Below are 8,212 nucleotides of genomic sequence, written 5' to 3'. Positions count from 1 at the left end.
CAGGCTCCAATCTGACCACAAGCTATCGTTGAATCAACTTCGATGTAGAGCAGCTTCGGTCACCTTCTGGATGTATAACAGTTTAAGCTTTGTAACTCTCTTGAAACACTAAGATGTGTTTTCTCGCTGTTTTGAATATCAGGATGATATTCCAAGTTGACACTTGCACTTGAACGTTTTAGACAGACACTTCTTAAGAATTTCGAAACCTCTTCATGTGTCTTTACGTCCTTATATATGAGAGTAGAGGAATAATTCCGTTGGAGGGAAAATTATTCCGTTTGAAATTTGTCTCCCATGCTGATCATGGGTCTTGCATATTTTCAGCATATTTCATGGAGTGGTGATCTTGTAACTTGAACCTCTTTGTCTTGTAGTGAATATTCCATAGTTCACTTTTCTTGAGTCCATGCTCCACTTTCGTCTTTTGGTAAAAGTTACTCTTTTTATATTCCCATTATTCCTTGTTTGTAGGGAATCAGACCACTTCAGCATTGGTGCACCTTTTGACCGTTTGTGGTGGAAATCTGACGTGTCATCCATTTCCGCCCATTTTGAAATCTTCACGTTCGGCACCTCTTCATTATTCCATCTCCATGATATTCTTCTTCTCCAAACTTTAAGTATGACCGTCATTCAGCTTTGTTGGAGAATTGTTAGTGTATCGAGACCAAGGTTGATATCTTGATCGCTTGATGTCTCGAACTCAAATATCGAGAGGTCTATCTCTCGAACTCTGTTTATGTCTCGAACTGGATAACTGTATCGAGAGGTCCTACCTCTCGAACTCTGCTTATGTCTCGAGACTTAGTTGATGTCTCGCAGACCCTTATTCCTCCAGTGTTGTCCCATGCCTTCTTCTGATCTGTCTATATGATTACAATACACGAGACTTCTAAGATGTTCAATCAAATTTACCTCAAGCTTAAATATTTTCCGAGTTGAGCTCAAAGTTACTCGGTTGTATTTTCGCTCTTGGTTTACTTGTCGAACTTACAGCGTTTTGCCTATGCGTCGAGACTCGGGGATTTCTACTTAACAGTTGGTATCATCAAAACCTATTACATGATGTTCCTAACAATTTCCCCCTTTTTGATGATGCCAACACTTATACTTACTCTATATGGCTGATTTGATAGAAAGAATTAACAAGGATTTTATTTTTCAGCGCATATGGTAAGTTTGACAACATACTCTACTAAACTATGAATAATATAACTCACGCAACACCCCCAGCAAAAGATATATATGATTATATGAAGGGAATGTTTACAAAGTAGAGTTTAGTAGACAGGATTGAAAGAAATAAGACCAAGAACAACATAGATATCAATACATTGATATGAGATGGAGTTTGGACCATGAGAGCTTACTTCTTGTTGGCTTTCCTTTTCTTGTTAATGGCTTCTCGTGTCTTGATGGGGTCTTTCGGATTTACCAGGCTTAAGTATTTGTAACACCCCTCGGGCCGGCTTACCGTACATCCTGAGGAGTCTGGCTTGCCGTACAACCCAAGGTGTTACCGCCACACCCAAAACAAGTTCTATCATCCCTTTGACAGACCCCGCTTCAGGTGCACAGGCTAAAAGAAACTTACTCAACACACACAGTCACTCACTTTGAAATAACATACAAGATATATATATATATATAAATATTTACAAAGTAAGTACCGGAAATTTTTGCCTAACGGCCAACATAAGTTTAAAGCCATACATGTCCCCACTAACCAAGATCAGTCACTCCCCTGGCTACAAAATATATTTACACAAAAGGAATAAACCCCTACAGACCTTCTGTGCATCCTGCTTACACGATCTGGAGATACGTCGGACCCGTAAACTCACCCCAGACAAGATGCCATTCCCCTTCGTACCATGTGATATGGTCTAGGAACCGGGAAGCGACTATGACCATAGACCACTCCTCCCAACTCTCGGGAGGACTCGGGTCCCAAGGGTAAGGATAATAAACTATAAACTCTAGGGGTTACTTCCTACCAGCACCTCGATGGGGTAAAAACCAAAAGTGGCATGTACGTCAGGAATAGGAAGAACACTATTTACTGCCGGTGAGCTATTGGGAGCTGTAGGAGCATAGCCAGGCGCATAAGGGTCGGCGCCACTCATCTGCTGTACAAAAACGTCGTAGTCCATGCCACGACCTACACCTTCCGACGAACTAGGGGAGTTCGTCAGACTGCAAGAACTAACGCTGAACTCCATCTGAAAGCAACACATTGAAGTGTAGTTAGCGCGACGGCTAAGCAAGGAGATCCGTGGATCGCCCAAACTTAAATAAAGGTTTTCTAAAACATATATTTTTGATTAAAGTATAACAACACAGTGAAACATATACGTACGTAGAAGAAATCATATCACTTAGTCAAATTGGACTTCTCTTACAAATAGGAAATAATATTTTCCTCCAGTCAAACCTGTAGTTATTCAAACTAGTTTTCAACCGTTCCTCTCAAGGAGCTTTCCATCAATTTCCATCTCATCTCCGCTACAGAATAGCCATATCTCCTTACAAAAATTCACTTAGTTTCTTCTTCGAAAGTGTGAGGCCTTTGGAGCACTCTAATTGTCTCCCTCTTTGACCACTTGGATCATTGATCGGGGTAGTGGTCGTCCCCCGATCTAACGCTGATCCCTTGGCACCAGGTACGTTAAAATGATTCCCAGTCGGCCTAACCGGGTCCGTTAAAACGAAACCTGCCCGCAATAATCGGGGTATCTATACCTTAAGTGTGCACACCCCCGTGGGAATACCGCATCCGACGAGTTATATAGTACCCAGCGACTAGACGTCGCATAAGTATGAATTGGATGTCATACGGCACAACATTTAATATGTAACAACCGCTGGGCAAGGGCACTTCATGCAGAGCATATGCCACCCGTGGGTTAGTCAAGGTCCTCCTCCTCTTGCTCAGAAACTAAGGTTTTCCTTCTCTTTTCTCTTTAACGACATTGGTTTTAACCATTTCTTTTCAGAAATTTCAGCTTGGCGCAGTCTGAAAGATCGAGCCGGTAAGAATAGTTCCCGAACTCTTTTTCACTTGAAATTTTTTTGGTAGAACCCTAACTCATAGTACTTGATGTTCATAAAAAGTTTTGGTCATCTAGGTTCACGAATTTACACAGAAAATTCCCTTTTTGCCCTTGGCAGTGTGCTGTCCGGATTTTTCTTCTCTCTGGACCAGTTTTGGAAAATAATTTTGAAACCACACTTATACTACTCCAAAAATTATGAAATTTTTATGGTAGCATCTACACGTATAGAACTACATGTATAAAAAAAATTGGATCAAAATACCTTACCGATTTTTCCCAAAAATTCACGGAAGTCACTGCCAGAAACTAGCTTGATTTTATTTCAATATTTTCACAAGTATAAGCCTATATGGCATAAGTATAATTTATACATACACCTTATATACACCATATACAAGCAACTTATACTAAACATTTTTACTAAATTTCACCAAGTCACAATCAACCATCAATTATTCAAATTTGAGCAATCTAGTCCAACTTAAGGGAACTCCTTACCTCCAAAGTAGTTAATATTGTCTTAAAGATGCTTTTGGTGGATTTTCCCCAATTCCTTCTTGAAACCCTAGCTCCCAATTCATCATCATAACAACAAGATTCAAGAAATCAAGACTTAGATTCTTAATCTAGGAAAGGAAATAAAGCTATCTACCGAATAAAATTAAAGTTTTACCGAATCTTTGATGAAGTTGTGAAGAAAGATTGGCTATGGAGTCCTTGAAGCTTGAGGTTGAAGATGGAAGAAATTCACTCCCCTTTCCCCTCTTTTTTTTTTCGGCCAAATGGGAAAATGAAGACCAAAAATTCATTTCCCACTTATATAATAATATTTAAGGGTGGATTAAAGTGACAAGTGTCACCATCCTAGAAATCTTTGGGAAAAAATATCTTAACATGGACTGTTTGGGGTTAAAACAGATGAAATTTCGGTAGGAAATAATTTAAATAGAATATTCTTGAAACTAAAATTTTATTCCAGTCAAAAGCTCCAATTTGGGCTAGGTTCGGTACACCGCAGAATCTTCGCGATGTACGATCAAAAATAAATTTTTGCTGCTATGGGCTAATTTAATTCAATAGGAAATTCAAAAATAATGGTATGGTGTCTAGAAATCCCTTTTCTAGGACAAACGAGTCCAAATACTAGTTCCTAAATTTTAATTTTTTTTTTTTACGGTTCGTGACCGGCACGAACGATCACAGCTTGATAACAACTATATTTCCTTATAAAAATCCTTTTGACGCATCGGTCACTCATCTCAGGTATGTCTTAGCTTAAAACATATTTCTCGAACCTTAATCTGATCCGGAAATGACGAGGGGTTACAGTCTACCCTCCTTAAAAAGGTTTCGTCCCCGAAACTTCGGTCTTAACATCTAAGGTTTCAGGGTAAGCTACTCACAATAGAATAGATGTAGCAAATTAGCACATAATTAACTTAGGCATACCACAAGTAGGTTGATCCTACATACCTTAGTCAAACAATTCGGGATACCGTTCCCTCATGACATCTTCCAACTCCCAGGTGGCTTCTTCCACCAAATGGTTGGACCACAATACTTTGACCATTTTTATGGACCTTTTTCGGGTATCTCGGGTCTTAACATCCAAGATTTTCACCGGTCTTTCCTCATAAGATAAGTTCACATCCAGAGTCATCTCCTATAGGAATTATCGTATGCCTGTTATAACATAACCTTAATAATCTTTATAGTTCAATCCAAGAGTTTTACTCACCTCGGGTTGAAGCACATGTGAATCATCGCGTACATATTTTCTCAATTGGGACACGTGGAACACGTTATGAACTCGATCTAGCACAGCAGGTAGTGCTAATCGGTAAGCTACTTCCCCAATTCTTTCTAGTACTTCATACGGTCCAATGTACCTTGGACTCAGTTTCCCCTTCTTCCCAAATCTCATTACTCCTTTTGTAGGAGATATCTTTAGTAATACCTGCCAATAGTGAAACTCTCAGTTGTGGTTTTCTCATTTCTAACAGTCATCCTAATATAAAAATGATTGTCTTACCCTATCACCCTCTTGGAATTCAACTGATTGTCTCTTTAAATCAGCATACGACTTCTGCCGGTCCTGTGCGGCCTTCATTCTTTCCCGAATCAATTTGATCCTTCCTGTCATTTCTTGCAGATATTCAGGTCCTAGTATCACAGGACTAACCAAATCTTCCCAACAGAGTGGACTCCTGCACTTTTGTCCATACAAGGCTTCATACGGTGACATTTGGATACTGGCATGGTAACTATTATTGTAAGAAAACTCAATTAAATCCAAATGTTCATCCCACGATCCTTGGAAATCTAGTGCACAAGCCCTTAACATATCCTCCAAAGTTTGTATGGTCCTCTCGGTTTGCCCATCAGTCATAGGATGAAAGGCAGTACTGAATTTCAATGCTGTACCCAGAGCTGCTTGTAAAGCTTGCCAGAACTGAGACAAGAATCGGGAATCCCTGTCCGAAACAATGTCCTTGGGTACTCCATGATACTTAACAACTTGGCTCACATACGCTTTTGCCAACTGAGTCATAGTCCAGGTGTCTTTCATGGCAATAAACCTTGCTGTCTTGGTAAGTCTGTCAACGATTACCCATATTTTATCTTTTCCTGACCTTGTTAGTGGCAGTCCTCCCACAAAGTCCATAGAGACAGAATCCCACTTCCATTGAGGTATCTCTAGAGGTTGTAGTAGGCCTTTTGGCTTACTCCTTTCTGCTTTAACTTTTTGACAGTTTAGACATTTAGCAACGAATTCCGCAACATCCTTCTTCATACCTGACCACCAGAAGTTCTGTTTCAGGTCTTTGTACAGTTTGTCCCCTCCAGGATGAACTGAATAGGGTGTATAATGGCCTTCTTTCATTAATTGTTCCATTATTTTCTTACAACCGGTAGGTATAACCCACCTACCTTGGAATCTCACACTACCATCTGCGTATAACTCAAATGGGCCATGTTTTCCATCAATCATTTTTCCCTTGATTTGGTTTAACCAGTTGTCCTCTCCTTGTGCTTGTTTGACTTCTTCGAATAGAGTTGGAGTGGCCGTCAGAGCACATAATTTCATTTCTTGTTCCACTTGTATGCTCATTTTTATTTCCAGATTAAGTCTCTGGAAATCCTTACATAACTGGTCAGGCAATACCCAAAGGGCATGATTTGATTTCCGGCTCAGTGCATCCGCTACCTTGTTTGCCTTACCTTCTTGATACTGGATCTCCAAATCATAATCCTTAATCAACTCTAGCCATCTTCTCTGTCTCAAATTTAGATCTCTCTGGGTAAAGATGTACTTTAAACTCTTATGATCTGTAAAAATTTTGCAAGTGACTCCATAGAGATAGTGTCGCCAAATTTTAAGAGCGAACACCACAGCTGCTAATTCCAGATCATGAGTTGGGTAGTTAACCTCGTGTGTTTTCAATTGACGAGATGCATAAGCTATCACTCTTCCATTTTGCATCAAAACACATCCCAATCCCTTGTGAGATGCATCCGTGTATAGTTCGTAACCTTCGGTTCCAATAGGTAAGGTTAACACTGGAGCAGTTGTTAACCTCTTCTTAAGTTCCTGGAATGCATGCTCGCATTCATCACTCCAGTTATACTTGGTTGTTTTCTTGAGTAGATTTGTTAATGGTTTGGCTATTTTTGAGAAGTCTTGCACAAATCTTCGATAATAGCCTGCCAAACCCAAGAAACTACGGACTTCTGTGATCGACTTGGGTGCTTCCCATTCAATTACAGCTCTGATTTTTGTTGGGTCCACTGCGACTCCTTCCTTGGTGATTACATGCCCAAGAAATGCTACCTCATTCTTCCAAAACTCACACTTGGACAACTTTGCAAAAAGTTTCTCCTCCCTCAATATCTGTAACACCGTTCTTAAATGTTTCTCGTGTTCCTTCAGTGTCTTTGAGTAGACCAAGATGTCGTCTATGAAGGCAACGACAAACTTGTCCAGATATGGAAGGAGAATTCTGTTCATCAGGTCCATGAAGGTTGCCGGCGCATTCGTTACTCCAAACGGCATGACTGTGAATTCATAATGGCCATATCTTGTTCGGAATGCCGTTTTGGATATGTCCTGCTTCGCCACTCTCACCTGATGATACCCTGATCGCAAATCAATCTTGGAAAACACACCAGCCCCCCTTAATTGATCAAATAGGTCATCAATTCTGGGCAACGGGTACTTGTTCTTTACTGTAACCCGATTCAATTCTCTATAATCGATACACAGTCTTAGACTCCCGTCTTTCTTCTTTACAAATAATACTGGTGCGCCCCAAGGTGATATGCTTGGTCTAATGAATCCTTTTTCCAACAGCTCTGCCAGTTGGGCCTTCAACTCCTCCATCTCTTTTGGTGCCATTCTGTAAGGTGCTTTTGAGATGGGCGAGGTTCCTGGCACAAGATCGATATTGAATTCCACCTCTCTCTCGGGCGGCATCTCCGTAAGCTCATCGGGAAACACATCGGGAAACTCACACACAACAGGGATTTGATTGATCTCAGGTTCTTCTTTCTCAACATTGTGTACCAAGCAGAGGCACACATCACATCCCTTTTTAGCGTACTTCCTCAACTTCTGCATTGTCATTAACTTGGACTCAGGTGGTTTTGCAATCCCTCGGTAGGATATTCTTCTCCCCTTCGGCCCACGCAAAACTACTTTCCTCTCGTTACACTCTATTCGGGCTCTGTATTTCTCCAACCAGTCCATTCCCAATACTACATCCAGACCTTCTAGTTCAAATCGAATGAGATTCCCGAGGAAGTTAACTCCGGTTATTTCTATCGAAACATTCTCATACCCATCTTTACATGCTACTACTAGTCCTGAAGCAGTTTTCACATTCAAATCTAATCTAGCGGTAGGCTCTAGTTTCAATTTATCAGCAAATATAGAGGATATAAAAGAATTAGTAGCTCCAGTATCAAACAATACCAAACCAGGCACTGAGTTTATCGGAAATATACCAGTTACAACGTCGCCAGTTTGAGCTTGCGTGTGGTTGACGACGTAAATTCGGCCTTGGTTCCCCGTGCTGCTTTCTTCCACTGGTGCTTTTCCTTTGTTGCTGGGACCTGCAGAGATATTTAATGGTCTGCCCCTATTGACTTGTGGC

At 40.6% G+C, this 8,212-nt stretch overlaps 1 long non-coding RNA gene across 1 annotated transcript; it reads right to left on the bottom strand.

The window, feature by feature from the left end:
* Window positions 1–2,054: 2,054 nt before the first annotated feature.
* LOC116005489 lies at window positions 2,055–3,835 on the bottom strand. Its single transcript, XR_004094977.1, has 3 exons — window positions 3,733–3,835; window positions 3,558–3,624; window positions 2,055–2,225 (listed from the first exon to the last, which is right to left on the bottom strand). It is a non-coding gene; the product is annotated as an uncharacterized LOC116005489 (long non-coding RNA).
* Between the last annotated feature and the right edge of the window lie 4,377 nt (window positions 3,836–8,212).

The sequence above is a fragment of the Ipomoea triloba genome, chromosome 15, assembly GCF_003576645.1.
Source record: "Ipomoea triloba cultivar NCNSP0323 chromosome 15, ASM357664v1".
In the NCBI taxonomy this organism is placed as follows: domain Eukaryota; kingdom Viridiplantae; phylum Streptophyta; class Magnoliopsida; order Solanales; family Convolvulaceae; genus Ipomoea; species Ipomoea triloba.
The sequence above is the reverse complement of the archived record's forward strand: the minus strand, read 5'-3'. Positions and strand labels throughout refer to the sequence as shown.